This window comes from Canis lupus, chromosome 23 (genome assembly GCF_048164855.1).
Source record: "Canis lupus baileyi chromosome 23, mCanLup2.hap1, whole genome shotgun sequence".
Lineage (NCBI taxonomy): Eukaryota > Metazoa > Chordata > Mammalia > Carnivora > Canidae > Canis > Canis lupus.
Window position 1 is genome coordinate 27,247,735 of NC_132860.1, and position 20,072 is coordinate 27,267,806.

At 38.6% G+C, this 20,072-nt stretch overlaps 2 protein-coding genes across 5 annotated transcripts in view; one reads left to right on the forward strand and one right to left on the reverse strand.

The window, feature by feature from the left end:
- RAB6A (RAB6A, member RAS oncogene family) overlaps window positions 1-11,358 on the reverse strand; it is a 106,185-nt gene extending 94,827 nt beyond the window's left edge. The window contains exons 1-2 of the mRNA XM_072794583.1: window positions 11,246-11,358; window positions 9,960-10,193 (exon numbers count right to left, since the gene is read on the reverse strand). The gene's annotated coding sequence lies outside the window, so the exon portion shown is untranslated. The remainder of the gene's footprint in view (window positions 1-9,959; window positions 10,194-11,245) is intronic.
- The window catches only part of MRPL48 (mitochondrial ribosomal protein L48), a 100,446-nt gene that overhangs the window by 9,554 nt on the left and 70,820 nt on the right, over window positions 1-20,072 (forward strand). The gene's annotated exons all lie outside the window — the stretch shown is intronic.

Sequence of the window (20,072 nt, forward strand, 5' to 3'; positions counted from 1 at the left end):
ATTTTACGAGGCCAGTATTAATCTGATACTGAAACTATGCAAAGACATCAAAAGAAAAAAAAGGAATCTATAAACCAATATTCCGCATTTAGACAAAAAAAAATGCCTCAAGAATATACTAACATACCTAATCCAGAAACATGTAAAAAGGATTATGCACATCCTATGGATGTAAGGTGTGTTGTGTCAACATGTGAAAATCAATGAGTATAATAGATCATATGAACAGAACAAAACACAAAAATGTACGATCATTTCAACAGACACAGAAAAACATCTGACAAAATCCAACACTTGTGAGAAAAATACTCAGCAAACTAGTAATAGGAAGGAACTTCCTCAACCTGACAAAGCTAACATCATACATACTGGAAGACAGAATAAGATCAGGAACAAGGATGTCCACTCTTACCACTTGTATTCAACTTTGTATTTGAGGTTCTATTCAGACCAATTAGGAAGGAAAAGAAATAAAGCCACCCAGGTGCCTCTGTATTCTGTAACCTTATGAACTAATTTATTATTAGTTCTAATTGTGTGTGTGTGTGTGTGTGTGTGTGTGTATGTGTGAAGCCTTGGGATTCTATATATGCACGATCATGTCATCTGCAAAGAGAGGTATTTTTTCCTTTCCAATCTGTGTGCCTTTTATTTCTATTGTTTAATATTACTATATAATTATTATAAATACTCTCCAAATTGATCTACAGATTCAATGCATTCCCTAGTAAAAATATCAGTTTTTTTTTTTTTTTTTAAGAAATAGACAAGCTAATCCTGCAATTCACATGGAAATTCAAAGGATCCAGAATAGCCAAGACCATGAAGACTGCAGTATTAGCATGAGGATATACATAGAAATCAGTGGAATGAAACTGAGAATCCAGAAATAAACTCACACATTTCTGGTCAATTGATTTTCAACATGATACCAAGGCAATTTATAGGAAAAGAGTATGGTCTTTTCAATAATTGGTGCTTGAACAATGGTATATCCACATGATAAAGAATGATCTGGACCCCTACCTACTTCCATATACAAAAATTAATTCAAATATATATATATATATATTTGCCATATATCTGAGACTATCAAGCTTAGTGTACAAATAGTCTTTCCAGAAGAGGCTTGCAAGCTATACAAGGAGGAGGAGGAGCTCTACATTGCAGCTGTATTCCAATACAGACAACAGGGCTGACATGTGCCCTTTATCCACATTCCACTGTAGTCAAATGAGAAAGAGAGAGAGAGAGAGAGAGAAAAGACAGATTGTGCCATGTTATTCATTTACTAACATTATCCATTAGGAATCCTTCAGCTGAAAGAAACAGAAAAGTCGACTCTAAATAGCTTAAGCAATAGGGCAAATCACATTAAGAGGTTCCAAGCTATGGCAATTTCAAAGTTGCTTTAATTTCCACCTAACAATGTCTGCGAGGACCAGGTTCTTCTGCCTTTGTTCTACTTTCCTCAGCATATTGACTTTTTCTATAGATACTAGTTCCCCAATGATGACAGGATGGCTGTCATAGTTCAGGCTGACACATCTAGACACTATAAAGTCCAAAGAGAGAAAATGGCTCTATGTATTTCTATTTATAAGTGAAAAACTTTCCCCAGAATCCCCCCAGCAGATTCCCTATTACAAATCAGTGGCCAGAATTTCTTCATATACCTATCCTAAATTTGTCACTGGCAAGAGAAATGGGATTACTTTGACAAATACAAAAGCATATGGCTTTGCAGAGGGAGATGGATTATTGTAATAAAACTGTAATTTTGTTATAAGGAGGAAAAGATAGAAAATAACATTTGGCAGCCCACCACCAATGTTCACTACATTAACACGTCAGTTCAGTTTCAAGTATTCTCTGCCTGATGCATTCATTTGTTCATTTATTCATTCTACAAATACTTTTGCCTACTAGGTACAAAGCACTGTGCTTTCCTAATGGAAAGACAAAACTGAAAAAGATTTGGTCCCTACTCTTTGGTTTACATCAATCTCCTGGTGAGACAGCTATGTTAAAAAAATAAAATTAGAAAAAAAAAGTAGGGATCCCTGGGTGGCGCAGCGGTTTAGCGCCTGCCTTTGACCCCGGGCGCGATCCTGGAGACCCGGGATAGAATCCCACATCGGGCTGCCGCTGCATGGAGCCTGCTTCTCCCTCTGCCTGTGTCTCTGCCTCTCTCTCTCTCTCTCTGTGTGACTATCAGAAAGAAAGAAAGAAAGAAAGAAAGAAAGAAAGAAAGAAAGAAAGAAAGAAAGAAAGAAAGAAAGAAAGAAGAAAAAAAAGTAGAGATGCAGGTACATTAAAACTTTAACGTTCAGGATCTGTTAAGAAGAGTATATTATGGTTTACAGACTTCAGAAATCATGTATATATTTCATATTTCATCCACTACTTTGAAACTTATTTAGATATGGGCGAATCATAATTTCCTCCTCTAAGAAGAACAAGATTTATGTCCTATTTTAATGGGTTTTCTTCAAAGATTTACTCATTTATTTTAGAGAGAGAGCAGGGGGAGAGAGAGAGAGAAACTCAAGGAGACTCCAAGCTGAGCATGGAAATCAACCTGGGGCTCTATTTCATGACCCTGAGATCACAACGTGAGCTGAGACCAAGAGTTGGGTACTTAACTGACTGCACCACCTAGGTGCCCTTAGTTTTCTATTTCTATTTTATTATAACCAGAGCCCAAGAGAAGACCTACTGTTCCCTAACAGTAGGTCTTTTACTACTATACTATACTGGGTCAGAACCCAAGTCTGAGCTAGAAACAGATTTTGGGAATTGTCATCTTACAGGTGGTAACTGTAGTTATGAAGATGGATGTGATCACCGAAGTAGAGTGTAGGCTGAGAGATCAGGACAAAAACTCTATGGAACAGCAATATTTAAAGTTAGAGAAAGTAAAATAAAATAAAATAAAGTTAGAGAAAGTAATCTGTGAAGAAATACCAGAAAAGTTAAGAGGAAAACCAGGAGACAGTGGTGATCAGAAAGAAAGGAAGAGAAAGGTGATCAAAAGGAAAGGTGTGATCAGCAAGTACCAAATGCATCAGAGCAAAAATATATGTTGTAGATTGAAAATCATTCTTTGAATCTGTTCTCAAAAGGTAAGTGGCTGCAAATGGGCATACAGATCTTTTCAGGTTGAGAGAAATGTTCTAAAATTGGGTTGTGGGGATGATTGTACAACTTTGTAAATTTACTAAAAATCATTGAATTACTACTATATACTTAACATGAGTGATTTTATCATATATAAATCATATCTTAGTATAAAAGTTTTTGTTTGTTTGTTTGTTTGTTTGTTTAAGGGTCAGCAGTGGCCTGAGTCAGAGAAGTTTCAATGGAGTGAGGAAGACAAAAGCCAGATTTGGATTTAGGAGGAAATGAGAGATTCAGTAATAGAAGCAAGAAATGAAAACTCAAGTTTTTTAAGAAAAGAAAGGATGGGATGCCTGGGGTGGCTCAGCGGTTGAGTGTCTGTCTTTGGGCATGGTCTCGGGGTCCTAGGATTGAGTCCCGCATCGGGCTTCCTGCATGGAGCCTGCTTCTCCCTCTGCCTATGTCTCTGCCTCTGTGTGTGTGTGTCTCCCATGAATAAATAAATAAAATATTAAAAAAAAAAAAGGAAAGGATGAAAAGGTTGCAACTAAAGAGGCATACAAGGTCAAGAAAAAGAAGAAGACAGTGAGTTTAGTTTTAGACATGTGCCATTGGAAGTAAGAATCCAAATACCTAGAGGTAAATAATTATTACTATTTGTTTTAGAAGTAGGCATTGAAGCAGACTGAAGCAGATTGCTTAGCACAAGTTTCCACTGTAAGTGGAGGTGGGGGTAAAGCTGTAAAGAAAGCAACAAAAAGCGGATAAAATTTTTCTCTTTGGCCTCTAGGTAAACTCCTTTTCCCAGAATTGCTGGGTCAAGAGAATATCTTTTTTAAAAAAATATTTCATTTATTTATTCATGAGAGACAGACAGAGAGAGAGAGAGAGAGAGAGGCAGAGGGAGAAGCAGGCTCCATGCAGGGAGCTCAATGTGGGACTTGTTCCCGGGTTTCTAAGATCACACCCTGGGCTGAAGGCAGGTGCTAAACCGCTGAGCCACCCAGGCTGTCCACCAAGAGAATATCTGTAGGGCTTTTTCATCTCTATCAGCTTCTAGGCATATAAATATCAACTGATTCTTCAGTATATATATAGTGAAGAAAATCTTTCAACTCTCATCATTCCAGTTCCTCAATATTAGGAAGTTTTTCCAAATATTTAGCCCAAATCTCTCCTTTCATAATTGAGTGCTTGAAAATCGTTCATCTAGGGACGTCTGGGTGGCTCAGTATTTGAGTGACTACCTTGGTTCAGGTTGTGATCCCAGGGTCCTGGGATCAAGTCCCACATAGAACTCCCTGCAGAGAGCCTGCTTCTCCCTCTGCCTATATCTCTGTCTCTCATGAATAAAAAACATTTTTTTCTTTAAACTTTAAAGAAAACTGTTCATCTAAGAAAGAAAAGTTTGTTGTGCTTTCTGTAGTCAGTGTTTACAAGGTCACCAGCTACCCTCCAAAAATATTGAGTCACATCTCTCTAATCTCTCTAGCCTTGGTTTCTCCATAAGAATTAACTAGTGCCTGTAGAACATTTTGCATATTGCCTATGCAGAGAAAAAAATAGATATTATCATTTGAAGGGAGAGATATGAAAAAATAATGAAAAGAATTTTAGAGATATCACTCTCCTCGTTAGAATACCATCCAAAAAAAATAGAATACCATCCATTTTATAATATTTTATGGAAAACTTAACATTAGTATCTGAACTACTAACCCATTTTCCTTATAAACTCATAGAGAATGAAATTACTCAGATTGCAAAACAATTCATCAGTTGCAAAGGAGTTACAAGTTTTCATTCTTTCTTTTTAAATATTTTAGGGTAATCTCTACACCCAACATGAGATGCAAACTCACAACCCTGAGGTCAAGTCACATGCTCCACTGACTGAGCCAGCCAGATGGCCCTCACCTTAGATTTTTTAACAAGGCTTCTTTCTTTTCTCTCTTTTCTTTTCTTTTCTTTTTTTCTTTTCTTTCTTCCTTCCTTTCTTTTTCTTTCTTTCTTTCTTTCTTTCTTTCGATTTTATTTATTTATTTGTTTGTTTATCTATGAGAGACACAGAGAGAAAGGCAGAGACATAGACCAAGGGAGAAGTAGGTCCCCTGAGGTGAGCCTGATGTGGAACTCGATCCCAGGACTCTAAGATCATGACCAGAGCCAAAGGCAGATGCTCAACCATTGAGCCACCCAGGTGCCCAACAAGTTTTCTTTAAGCACCATCTTCTTAAGTATTTGTTTAGGGACAATAAATTACATTAAATTCCTACCAGATGGCAAAACTAAAGCTCAAGTATAACAAACTACTATTGATTAAATATCAATAACAAAGTTAAGCACATTTGAAATTTTAGTTTAAAAAGGGTATTTAAGTGGCTAGTTCCCTAATTTTTCATTTTACTATTTAGAAAGTTAAAATATTAGACAGTCCTGTTCAATACCAGATATTTATGCTTTGGTAGCAAGGAATAGGCAAAAGCTATGCTGATTCCAAGACAGAACTTTACTACAAAGAGAGAACTCTCTCATTCTTACAAATACTATAAAGGATCAATATTTAAAATTCAAATAAATAAACTACACATGGGTTTACTGCACTTTGTAGAAGTATTTGCTTATATATAATTATAGTTTTTGTTTGCTTACATATAATTTCCATGTCCTGCCTTGTGTCTTCCAATAATAACAAATTTTTGAGAACACAAATTTTACCTTCATTTGACCTATGAAGACTACTAGCCCAGTGTTTTACTATAGCGGTATTCACTAAAGGCATTGAAATAATATAGGCACCTAGGTAGCTCAGTCTGTTGGCTCAGGTCATGTTCCCACGGTCCTGAGTTCAAGCCCTGAGTCAGGCTCCCTATTCAGTGGGGGGACTGCTTCTCCTTCTCCCTCTGCCCTTTCCCCCTGCTGTGCTCTCTTTCTCTTTCTCTCAAATAAATAAGTAAATATTTTTAAAAAAGGATATTGAGGGCAGCCTGGGTGGCTCAGCAGTTTAGCGCCGCCTTCAGCCCGGGGCATGATCCTGGAGACCCGGGATGGAGTCCCACATTGGGCTCCATGCATGGAGCCTGCTTCTCCCTCTGCCTGTGTGTCTGCCTCTCTTTCTGTGTCTCTCATAAATAAAATCTTTTAAAAAATATTTAAAGAAAACTTAAAAGATATTGAAATAATAAGTGTAAAATATTGTATTATGGATTGGGTTGCCAGATAAATATATAAGATGCCAGGGGTGGCTCAGGCATTGGGGTGACCAACTCTTGATTTTGGCTCAGGTCATGATCTCAGGGTCATGGGATTGAGCCCTGAGTGGAGGCCTGTGTTGGGCTCCACACTCAGTGCAGGTCTGCTCATCCTTCTCCCTCTCTCACTCCCTCTCTCCCTTTGCTCTTGCTCACTTGCACACATGAGAGCTCTCTCTCTCAAATAAGTGAATAAATAAATAAATAAATAAATAAGTAAAATCCTTTTAAAAATATTTAGTATGCCAAATTACGTTTCGCTTAAAATTTTATATTCAAGTTTAACTGGGCATCCTTATTTTTTATTTGCTAATTCTGGCAACCCTAAATATGAGTAACTTGTTAAAGAACAAAATTCCATGGAATAAATTTTATAGATCTTATTGGCTTTATTCAGTGATTAATGAATCAGGCAGCATCCAATTTAGCAGACAGAGAGTAGCTCTGAGGAGCTGTACAAAATGCAAGACTTTTATAGGAGTGGGAACAAGGAAGTTATACTAGACAAAAAAAAAAAAAGAGGATTGGTTATGGTAAGATCACTTTCCTTTAGGGGATGGCAAGGTATCAGATAAATTACTGAACTATTGCTGATTAGGCAATGTCTGATTGACTGGTGTAAGATTCCATTTCTCAGGGAGCCAATGCTGTAAGTTAAGTCTTAATTTGGTGGCATGAGGCTTAGCATAAGTGACTCCATTGGGACCTGTTATCTTGTTTCTAATAAACCTTTGGTATGAAATCAGATCTTGTAGCCCCACAGACTGGCTAAGGACTTTTCTTAGGAGTGAAACTGCTCTAGTCTGAAAACCGAGGGATCTCACATGCTCATCAGAGAGATTGAACTAGAAAACATGCTATACTATAACGGTCTCATTTTATAGGGAGGATGAAGTAAAAATACTATAATTTCTGCAGAAATTTTGGGAAGGAGCAAAGGAGATAATTTTTATACCTTTTTATGCTCCTGAGAAGAAATATGCTCTGCAGGTACAAAAATCATATTTATACCCACTTTTCTTTCAGGCTTATTTATTTTTAAAGCTGATTTTGCAGGTACCTGGTATGGAGCCCCGCATTGGGCTCCCTGCTCTACAGGGGGTCTGCTTCTTCCTTCTCCTCTGCCTCCACTGCCCTTGCTTGTCAAAGAGCTGCCTTGCTCTCTCTCTGTCAAATAAATAATATATTTTTTAAAAAGTGATTCTGATAGAAGATTGGCTCAAGGAGTGGGAAGGTTGGTGGAAAGATTTTAAAACGGAAGATGTTATTGAAAATTTCTTCACTTACAAAATTAAATGATGAGTGAATATAGCTTCTGTTTTGGACAGAAATGTTTTTTAAATTTCCAAGAGTGAAAGCTTCCACATTCTTTTTAAAAGCACAACACAGGGATGCCTGGGTGGCTCTGCGGTTGAGCATCTGCCTTTGGGTCAAAGCATGATCCCAGGGTCCTGGGGTCAGGTCCCACATTGGGCTTCCTGCACAGAGCCTGCTTCTCCCTCTGCCTGTGTCTCTGCCTCTCTCTCTTTCTGTGTGTCTCTCATGAATAAATAAATAAATAAATAAATAAATAAATAAATAAATAAATAAATAAAATCTTAAAAAAAAAAAGCACAGAATATGTCAATGACCCCCAACACCATTACCACTTACTTCAATTATGAAAAAGTCTGAGAATTCCTCTTTCCTACCTTGTGGTTTCTAATTAATTGCTCTCTCTCCCAAACCTTATATTCTTGAAGGGGAAAAAATGATGCTATTTTAAAACATCTGGAAATGGGGGTGCCTGGCTGGCTCAGTCCAAAAAGCATGCAACTCTTGATCTCAGGGTCATGAGTTTGAGTCCTATGTTGGGTATAGAGATTACTTAAGTAAATATTTTTTTTAAATGTCCAGAAATGAATGTGATGAGGAAGGATTGGCATTACATACACACCACATTCATCCTGACTTGGATACATGATAGAAGGACTGGTCTTGTTTAAGTCTTAACAGAGTATACCATGTAAATATCAGAGAAAGAGAAATTCCCAGTATTTAAATCCACAAATCAGTGGATAATATACGAATAAAGACTCTAAAAGACTTAATGGTCTCTATATATATTTGTTGAATAAGAGGATCTTAAACTTCAGACATGTGTGCCTAATACTATCAAAAAAACAACTTTGAGAAGGGAATTTCTATTGATATACAGTGGTGGAAAAATTGAAATGAAATTCACATTTTAACTATTGGCTTCAATAGGAAGCCCCTCAGATAACTCAAGCAGGAAAGATTTAGGTTTCTAAATCTTAGTTTCCAGGCTATTAATTAAAGTGCCATTCTATAGATGTTACGTCCTGAAGTAAGCCAGGATCCTGTTGGTTTCTTTCTTTATCAACTTTCATTAGTTTGTTTGTTTAATACTGACCCTCAAATTATCCAATCAGAATTGTCTACTATCATAATAATTTGAACTATATACACAGCCTTTTCTGTTTAGGAGCAAAGTTGTTTTAAAGATTCTAATCTAAAAAAACAAAGATTCTAATCTATTATATTGTTTTATTATTGAAGGTAAAACTCCACTCAATGATTTTTTTAAGTGTGTGTTTTCTTTTATCACTGGTTGTGTATAGTAGTCAGATTTAAGTCCCAGTGGTTATTAACTTCCAGTGACCTTGAGTGCTCAGGCTTTTCCCACTGTTCACTTCAATTTTTCCATCGGTAAAATGAGATGGGGCATATGACCTTCCATTTGGCAATAGTTTCTTAAATATGACACCAAAAGCACAGACAACAAAAGAAAAAATAGATAAATTGGACTTGACTAAAACTAAAAATTTGTGCATCAGAGGACAGTATCAAATGAGTGAAAAGACAACCTACAAAATGAGAGAAAATATTTGCTAACCATATAACTGATAAGAGTTTAAAGAATATATAAAGAAGTCTTATATACACTTCAATAATAATAAATACATTTAAAAAATTTTTAAAGAGTAAAATAGTCCTATAACTCAACAGTTTAAAAATGCACAAATGACTTGAATGAAAATTTCTCCAGAAAAGATATAAAAATGATACAAGAAAAGGTGGTCAGCATCATCAGTCATAAGGTAAATGCAAACCCAAACTACAATGACATAACATTTTACAGCTACTAGAATCTCCATAAAAACTAAAGACAGAGGCGCCTCCATGGTTCAGTCCCTTGAGCGTCTGCCTTTGACTCCTGTGGTGATCTCAAGGTACTGGGATCAAGCCTCACATCAGCCTCCCTGCTCAGTGGGGAGTCCGTTTCTCCCTCTCCCTCCCTCACCTCACCCCCTGCTTGTGTTCTCTGTCTCTCAAATAAATAAAATATAAAACAACAACAACAACAAAAACAAACTAAAGACAAAAATCGGAAAGTAACAAGTGTTGGTGAAGATGTGGAGAAATTGGAACCCTCATACATTGCTGGTAGTAATATAAAACGGTCCAGGTACCTTGGAGAATAGCACAGTAGGTCATCAAAAGGTTAAAACACAGAATTACCATATAACCCAGCAATTCAGTTCCTAAGTATATACTCAAAAGAACTGAAAGCACAGAGTAGAATACCTGAATGAAAGTATCTATAGTTGCAATCATAGTAGTCAAAAAGAAGAAATAACTCAGGTGTGGGGCAGCCTGGCTGGCTCCGCGGTTTAGCGCCGCCTTCAGCCCAGGGCATGATCCTGTAGACCGGGGATCCAGTCCCACGTAGGGCTCCCAGCATGGAACCTCCTTCTCCCTCTGCCTGTGTCTCTGCCGATCTCTCTCTCTCTTTCTGGGTCTCTCATGAATAAATAAAATCTTAAAAAAATAAAAACCAGATGTGCATCAATGAATGAATGAACAAATGTGTTATATCCATACAGTGTAGTATTATTCAACCATAAAACAGAATGGAGTACTGATATAACCTACAACGTGAACCTTGAAAACATCATGCTAAAAGAAGCCAAACACAAAAGGACAAAAGTGCATAATTCCACTTAGGACATGTGAAATATCAAGAATAGGAGAATTTAAAGAAACATGAACAGAAGAGAGAGTAATCAGAGGCTAATAGGAGGGAGTAATGGGGAGTTACCTCTCAATGGGTAGATTTCATTTAGGGTGATGAAAAACTTTGAAAATAGATAATGGTGGAAGTGGGACGCCTGGGTGGCTCAGTAGTTGAGTGCCTTCCGCTCAGGGTGTGATCCCAGTCCCAGAAGACCCACATGCTGCTCCATGTTGGGAGCCTGCTTCTCCCTCTGCCTGTGTCTCTGCCTCTGTGTATCTCTCATGAATAAATAAAATCTTTAAAAAAGAAAATGGTGAAGGTTGCACACTACTGTGAATGAAATTAATGCCACTGAATCACACACTTAAAAATGGTTAAAATGGGGGCACCTGGATGGCTCAGTGGTTGAGCAACTGCCTTTGGCTCAGGTCATGATCCTGGGGTCCTGGAATGGAGTCCCCCATCAGGCTCCCGTGGAGAGCTTGCTTCTCCCTCTGCCTAGGTCTCTGTGTCTCTCATGAATAATAATAAAAAAAAATTAAAAAATGATTCAAATGGAAAATTTACATTATATACCTTTTATCACAATTTTAAAAAGCTGGGCCTGTGACCAGGTGATCTCTAAGTACTGAGGCTATTAAAGTTACAGAACAGCCCACAATTAGGACTGTTGTGCCAATCGTAGTTATTAATACTGTCCTCTTAGGGTCTCAAAGCTATTTAGTTTGGAGAGTAAATTATACAGTCATCCTGTCTCCAAAGATCTGTGATTTTTCAGTGGCTCTGAAATCCTAACCACGGGCATTAGGACCTTGGAAAGGTTTTCTGATGACATCATCTAGAAAACTAAACCCACCGGCCTCCAGGGATTGGAGACAGTGAAGGAAACACCGGCACTTCGTACAAACGCCCAGATCCCAAGTGGTAAATCACTCTTTCCGTTGGGTCCCCACAGTGCACGGGCGGAGAAACACTGAGCGACCATGGCGGTGGTGGAGAGCCAACGGCCCCACCCTCCTCCGACCCGCCACTCTCAGCATGGCTGCCCCTGTGGAAGTGGGGGAGGGAGCGTCCCGCCTCTTGCAGGCTCCCAGAGGGGCGGGCCCGGAAGCCACGGAGCATCCGCGGACCAATGGGGAGAGGCGAGGGGCGGGAACTAGCCAGGGCGTAGGCTGGAGGGCGGTGGGGGCGGCCTGGGTCTGACTGGCTTCGTTGAGGGCGGGTAGCGGCTGCCACGTTATCCTCAGTCTGTGCGGCTGGATTTTGCCCGGTAGAGTGACACCGTCAGCGCTTCCGGTTTGAACTCCAGCTCCGTTGATCAGTCCCCATCCTATCCTGTACTCGCCCCTCCCCTTCAAAGCCAATCCTAGCCAAAGCCCAGCTGTCCCTCTCTGTCCTTTTAAGATGACTCATCTCTGCATCCCAATTCTAAAACAAATTGACGGCTCCAGGTGTGGCCCCACATATTTGAAATTAAGACTTTTTTTTCCTGGTTATAAAAATACATGCATAATTTAAAAGATTGGGATTTAAAATTTAAATTTAAAAAAAAATGACAAAAAAAAATGACTCATCCCACCAACCAGAATCAATCAAGATTACTGTTTGTTATTCTTCCTTTTTTTTTTTTTTTTCTTTTTTCTTTTTTTTCACTGTGTATCTATTTTAACACGATCGGGAAGATCCTGCACAATTATCTGTTATTTGTTACATACTAAGTATTTTTCTTTGTCATTTTAATTATATGCATAGCATAAACGATTCCACGAATCAATGAGCTAAAATTTTCATATTTCCCCCACTGTCATATAAACATTCGCAACTTGAAGAGCCAGTTGGAGGTGGGGCAGGTAGGGGGAAATAGCTAAGAGCTGGCTATTCCACAGCTTCATCCTCCCTTTGTAAATTGTTCCACAAAAATTAGATTTTAGAGGCTTCAGAGACTTGACAGTCATATGGTGCTAGAGAACTACAGTCTTGAGAAACTCAGCATCATTGTATCTTGGAATGGTAAGAATTCTGAAGAAACAAATCCAAACTTTCACCAAAGGTAAAAGTATGCAGGGTTGGAAAGCCCTCTTAGCCAGATTTGAGTAATTTATTCACTTGGATTGAACCTCACTTTCTTCATCTATAAAACGGAAATAACACCAACAGAATTGTTCTTTAACTGGTTACTCATCTCTCTATGGCAGAATAAAGGAATCCATGGCCATTAGAGATGGAAGGGCTTTAAGGATTTGTATACATATATGTAATTTATATATTTATTATATATAATTATATATTTATTATATTATATAATTATATATTTATATTTTGAATATATATACACACATATATGACAACAAATAAAAAAGAAGCTCTTATAGATAAAGCAGAGAGCAGGAGTTTTGGAGGATACCCCATTCACTTGAACTTTTCCTTTTCTTAAAAAAGATTTTTAATTTATGTATTCATGAGAGACTCAGAGCGAGAGAGAGAGAGAGACAGAGACAGAGACACAGGCAGAGGGAGAAGCAGGCTCCATGCAGGAGCCTGATGTGGTACTGGATCCCAGGACCCTGGGATCAGGACCTGAGCCAAAGGCAGACACTCAACCACTAAGCAACCCAGGTGCCCTGATCTTGTAGCTTCTATTGCATCATCCTCATTTTATAGATTTGGGTACATAGATTTGGGTACAGATTTGAGGTGTATAAAATAGAGATGACTTCTTCCATGTCACATAATGGTAGTTTTTCATGATCTCTAGTATGGTGCTCTTTCCGTGAACATAAGCTGCTTCCTAAAATATAAGAATGTGTATAAAAGACTGAGACTGCAAGAATAAACATATTAAGACGCCAAAGGATAAATAGGTAACAGACATGAATGGGCAATTCACAAAGGAAATAAAATTGGATGACAAAGCATGGGGGAAAGGTTCCACCATGCTAAAAACCAAAAAAAGAAAAGAAAATTTATGAAGTACCAATTTGCAGAGATTTATTTTTATTGACATATAATTGATATATAACATAATATTAGTTTCAGGTATATAACATAATGATGTAATGTATGTCTATATTGTGAAATGATCACCACAATAAGTTCAGTTTACATCCATCACCATACATATTATAAATGTTTTTCCTGATGCTGAAGACTTTTAAGATAAACTCTTCTAGTAATTTTCAAATATGCAGACAGTATTATTTATTAACTTTAGTCACCAAGTTATACATTACATCCCCAGGACTTACTTATTCTGTAACTGGAAGTTTGTACTTTTGATCACCTTTACCCATTTTGTCCATCCCCCTACCCACCCCTGCCTCTGGCAACTACCAATCTATTCTCTGTATTTATGAGGATTTTTTGAGGGATTTCTGTTTTTTAAGATTCTCTGTGTAAGTGAAATAATACAGTATTTGTTTTTCTCTGACTTATTTCACTGAGGAGTCCATCTATTATTACAAATAGTAGGTTTCCGGGATCCCTGGGTGGTGCAGCGGTTTAGCACCTGCCTTTGGCCCAGGGCGTGATCCTGGAGACCCGGCATCAAAGTCCACATCGGGCTCCCGGTGCATGCAGCCTGCTTCTCCCTCTGCCTCTCTCTCTCTCTGTGTGACTATCATAAATAAATAAAAATAAAAAAAAACAAATAGTAGGTTTCCTTCTTTTATATATATATAAGATTATATATTATATATATAATTATATATAAAAGATATATATATTTATAATTCTCTTTATCCATTCACAAAGATTTTTTGTATACAATTTTTACTTACCAAATTTGGAAAGTTTTCAAATATATAATATTCACTGCTCATGAAGATGTGACAAAAACAGGATTTGGTGCCTCTGAAATAAAGTTTGGCAAAATACATCAAAAGTCTGAATATGAATCTATCTAGAACTAATTCTGCTTTTCATGATAGCCATCATAGGAAAGTAATTTTAAATATGAACATTTAGTATAACCTGCAGTATAAGAAAATATGTTGAACAGAGTTATTGGTGTAGGAGGAGTCATGGGTATGTAATAGAAAGTTAGAACAGTAAATTGGGAATAGATCATGAGAGCAATGAATGCCAAGATAAGGAGTTAAATTAGACGGCTATAAGTAGCTATGGAAGGTTTTGTTTGATTTGGTTTTGAACTGGAATGGGAATGAGACTGAAAGTTTGTAGATTAGAAGGTCAGCACAGGGGGCTCCTGGATGGCTTAGTCAGTTAAGCATCTGCCTTGGGCTCAGGTCATGATCCCAGGGTTCTGGGATCAAGCTCCATCTCTGGCTCCTGATCGTGCTTGCTCTCTCTCTCTCTCTCTCTCAAATAAATAAAATCTTACAAAGAAGAAGGCCAGAACAGTTCCAGTAGAAGACTGTGAAAGTGGAGCTAAAAAGGATAAGGCATTCAAATAAAGACATAGAGAGGAGAGACACCTGGGTCCCTCAGTAGGTTAAGTGTCAGGTCATGATCCTGGTGTCCTAATGGAGCCCCATGCCCATCAGGAAGTCTGCTTGACTACCCCTTCCCACTCTCGTGCTCGCTCTCTCACTCTCTCTCTCAAATATATAAATAAAATCTAAAAACAAAAGACATAGAGAGGATAGTTGGAGATGGAAGTTAGAAATTCCTGTCTCTGTAGGTCAAGGAGATAGTATTCTCTTCTGAGGAATTTATTTCAAAATCTGCCTCCACATTATGATCTTGTAAAATCTGCACCTGTGTCTTGTCTCCTGATCCCAAGATGTCAAGCAAGAGAATTATGCTAGAAGCTCTGAGTAGTCTGCTAGAGTGAAATTCTGGTGGTTTTTTTTTTTTTTTTCAGTTTGTTTTGTTTGTTTTGTTTTCAGTGTACATTTGATATCTGGGCTTTAATAGCAGCAACACAAAGGATTCTTCCTACACCATAAAAAAAGTTTTTCTAATGTGAAGTAATGGTGCAAGCTATTTAAAAAGGGGGAGGAGGATACCCTCCCAGGTGTTCAAGTATCCCAGTGTCCACGTGCTAGAGGAGATTTGTGCAACAGGTACTTTCCCAGGATCCCTGTGCTAGAGCTGGGGCCGGACCAACCAGAACATGGGTTCTGGGCTTCTGGAAAGGTTGACTGAGTTGCACACCTAGCTCCCTGGTAAGTGGTTCTTTGTAACCTCCCTTGTTACAGCCTGCTATGATCTCACTAACCACTTGAGCTTCCCTCTTGCAGCCTCTTTCATCATCCTTTCTTTCTCCAGGGTTAGGTAATCCCTGCTCTCTGGGTCCAACCCTGCACAAGCAGAGAATTCCTGGTAAAGCATAGGCTGGGGAATCAGCATCATTCCTTTCTGGCTTTTCTTTGGTAGCCAGCTCTCTTTCACCTCTGGCCTTTTTTTTTTTTTTTTTTTTAATTTTTATTTATTTATGATAGTCACAGAGAGAGAGAGGCGCAGAGACACAGGCAGAGGGAGAAGCAGGCTCCATGCACCGGGAGCCCGATGTGGGATTCGATCCCGGGTCTCCAGGATTGCGCCCTGGGCCAAAGGCAGGCGCCAAACCGCTGCGCCACCCAGGGATCCCTGGCCTTTTATCTTTTTTTTTTTTTCCTTGTAAGTATGATTTTCTTTGTATCAAACCCGTACCAAAAAATAGAAGCAGAAAAGTTCTACTGAAGCTAAAATAGTTCTCAATTGAAAATGGCTTAATGCATATATTTTTATTTCAGCCATAAACTAGAACTGTTTGCCATCCTTGGGAAACTTTTTATGACAGGTACCATAGAATTATTACTTTAAAGGAAGTTTAATTTGAGATCAAACATGTTCTTCAAAAGGGCCTCCCTTTATTCTCCCTTCTTCCCTAAGGCTTTCTCTGATGTGGTTATGCTATAGACTGGATAAAATTTTCTTTTCTTTCTTTCTTTCTTTCTTTCTTTCTTTCTTTCTTTCTTTCTTTCTTTCTTTCTTTCTTTCTTTCTTCTTTCTTTCTTTCTTTCTTTCTTTCTTTCTTTCTTCTTTCTTCTTTCTTTCTTTCTTTCTTTTCTTTTTCTTAAAGCTTTTATAGAAGGTTGACTTGTAAAAGTAAAGCCAGAAAGGCAGAGTTCTTCTAGGCTTTTTTGGTGGTGCAAGATCCTGGAGAAATCTAAACTCTGAGAACTTTTATATATTCTTTCATTTATTATTTCATTCAATATTTACTGTAGCCTTATTATGTTCTATTACCTCTGCCAAATTATTGGGATACAAAGAAAAATGAAGAATATTCCTTTGAGGGGATCCTTGGGTGGCGCAGTGGTTTAGCGCCTGACTTTGGCCCAGGGCGCGATCCTGGAGACCCGGTATCGAATCCCACGTCGGGCTCCCGGTGCATGGAGCCTGCTTCTCCCTCTGCCTGTGTCTCTGCCTCTCTCTGTCTCTCTGTGTGACTATCATAAAAAAAAAGAATATTCCTTTGAAAATACACTGTTCAGGACTAAGTATAAGATGAAGTTGGTGTGTCTGCCTTGCTCAGTAGAACATGTGACTCTTGATGTCAGGGTTGTGAGTTTGAGCTACATTGGGTGGAGAGATTACTTTTAAAAAAATCTTAAAAGAGAGGAAGAAATAAAATGATGAAATCAGAGAGGGAGACAAACCATAGAGACTCTTTTTTTTTTTTTTAATTTTATGTATTTATTCATGAGAGAGAGAGAGGTAGAGACACAGGAAGAGGAAGAAGCAGGATCCATGCAGGAAGCCTCATGTGGGACTCAATCCCGGGGCTCCAGGATCACGCGCCCTGAGCCTAAGGCAGACACTCAACTGCTGAGCCACCCAGGTGTCCCAAAAGACTTTTAATCATAGAGAACAAACTGAGAGCTGCTGGAAGGGAGGTGGGTGGGGGGATGAGGTAACTGAGTGATGGGCATTAAGGAGGGCACTCGATGTGATGAGCACTAGGTGTTATACAAGACTGATGAATCACTGACTTCTACCTCTGAAACCAATGATACGTTATATGTTAATTAATTGCATTTAAATTAAAAAATTTTAAATCTTAAAAAAAGATGAAATAGATAAATATTGGGAAGCATCTTTCTAGAGGGTGAGGAGAACTTTACAAGGCTAAAGAAGTTGGTGTTTCAGTGCATTTAACCTCCATTCTTATCTGGGAAAAGACTGACTTCATTGTTAGTTCTCAGTAAAGTTGCTGTGGCCCAGATTCACGTGTACTGTGTAAATGCCAGTTCACCAAGTGTTGGTTTGAGATTTAGAGTTGGCAATAGGAGAATCTTAGAGCTTCTAATTTGCTTTTGGTGTTGACCATCAGAAGGAACATCCAGAGCTAGAAATATATTATAATTACCCTGTGTTTTTTTTTTGTTTGTTTGTTTTGTTTTGCTTTATACAAGTTGTTTAAGCTTAGGCAAGCCTCCCATATTCTTCCTTTTTTTTTTTAATCTATAAAGTGAGAAAATTTACCTATTGTAACTTTGCTAAAATTGCATAATGTCCATGTAAGTTGTTGAAAAGTAAACATTACTTTTAATTTAAAAAGAAAAAAGAAAAAATTACTCCTTTAAAAATGCTTACATTCTAGTGGGTGGCAAGATATACAACTGAGCAAAAAGTTATGATACACTGTATTGAGGGTGTGAAAAGGGGTCTATGTAAACACAGTGGAGGGACCACACCATTTCTGTGAAGTGGATGCAAGAGGCTAAATAAAAAAAGGTTACATTTGAGTTATGTCTTGAAAGAGGGTTCGGGGTTTTCCAGGTGAGTGAGTAAAGAAAGGTCATTTCAGCAGAAAGAACTGAGGTACTAAGGCAGGGAGGTGTGATAAAGTATGTTATGATTAAAGAATTATAGAAATTTATTTTGACTGGGACTAATACCTCTGTTGAAAAGAGCGGGAAATGAAGCTGGACAGGTAGGTAGGAGTAGAGAGTAAAGGTCTCAGGATGTGTTCTTTTTTTTGTTTGTTTTTTAAGACTTTTCTCATTGTTAGTCTTTTTTTTTTTTTTGAATCGTATTTATTTTAAGTAATCTTGACACCCAATGTGGGACTCAAGCCCAAGACTCTGAGATCAAGATTGTGTGCTCCTCTGAGCCAGACAGAAGCCCCTCAGTATGTCTTTTTCAAGTTTGTACTTGATCCTATAGGCCATACTATAGGGAGCCAGTAGCCACATAGGGCTATTTTTTTTTAAATTTTTTTTAAAATTTATTTATGATAGTCATACAGAGAGAGAGAGGCAGAGACACAGGCAGAGGGAGAAGTAGGCTCCATGCACTGGGAGCCTGACGTGGGATTCGACCCCGGGTCTCCAGGATCGCGCCCTGGGCCAAAGGCAGGCGCCAAACCGCTGCGCCACCCAGGGATCCCCATACATAGGGCTTTTTAAAATAAAATTTAGGGCAGCCCGGGTGGCGCAGCAGTTTGGCGCCGCCTGAAGCTCAGGGTGTGATCCTGGAGACCGAGGATCGAGTCCCACCCAGAGTCCCAGAGTCCCACGTCGGGCTCCCTGCATGGAGCCTGCTTCTCACTCTGCCTGTGTCTCTGCCTCTCTCTCTGTGTCTCATGAATAAAAAATCGCTCATGAATAATAAAATTAAAAAATCAAATTAAATTTAAAGGGCACCTGGGTGGCTCAGTGGTTGAGCATGAGCATCTGTCTTTGACTCGGGTCATGGGATCAAGTACTGAGTCCTGCAGTGAGCCTGCTTCTCTCTCTCCGCCTGTGTCTCTGCCTCTCTGTGTGTGTCTCTCATGAATAAATAAAAACTTTAAAAAATTAAAATCAAATAAAAATTCAGTTCCTAGGTTGCATTAGTCACATTTCAAGTTCAACAGCCACAAGTGGTTAGTAGCTACCATATTGGACAGAGCAGATATAGAACATTTACATATTTGTCGAAAGTTCTGTTGGACACTACTACTATAGTCAGTGCATTAAATGTTCTTGGGCAGGGAAGTGACATGGTTATATTTATATTTAGAAGTATTACTCTCATGGCAGCATTAAAAATGTTTTGGAGAGGGAGAAAGGGATTTGTCAACCATTTTTAAAGTGAAGTGAGGGATCCCTGGGTGGCGCAGCGGTTTGGTGCCTGCCTTTGGCCCAGGGCGCGATCCTGGAGACCCGGGATCGAATCCCACATCGGGCTCCTGGTGCATGGAGCCTGCTTCTCCCTCTGCCTGTGTCTCTGCCTTTCTCTCTCTCTGTGACTATCATAAATAAATAAAAATTAAAAAAATATTTAAAAAAAAATAATAAAGTGAAGTGAGCACAAATTACAATTTAGTTCTCTCTTCCTTAGCCATACTATCTTAGCTGCTTCTCTTCTAATATCCGCTCATCATGAAGGCAAAACCATACAGAAAGTAAACACAAAGGATTGGCTTCAGGCAACCTTTACAGGTGGCACTCAAATGTTCTACCCTATTCCTTCTATTTCTTCCACTGGGGTGGTCAGGAGGGTTTTGGTGAGCCTCAATCTATTTCCCATTCTAGGATGATGGCCTAAGGGGCTTCCAGGAAATAAAGAGAGGGGCAGAAGCAGGTTACATGCCTGAGAGAATGGGAAACTGGCTTATCTGCCACCTATTTATGGGACCCGTCTCAGATTTTAACTCAAAATGTTCTTTACTATGCACATCTAATCAGTCCTAACCATCTAACCAAATCCTGCCCATTATACCTCCTTAACATCTCTCATTTTGATTTTTC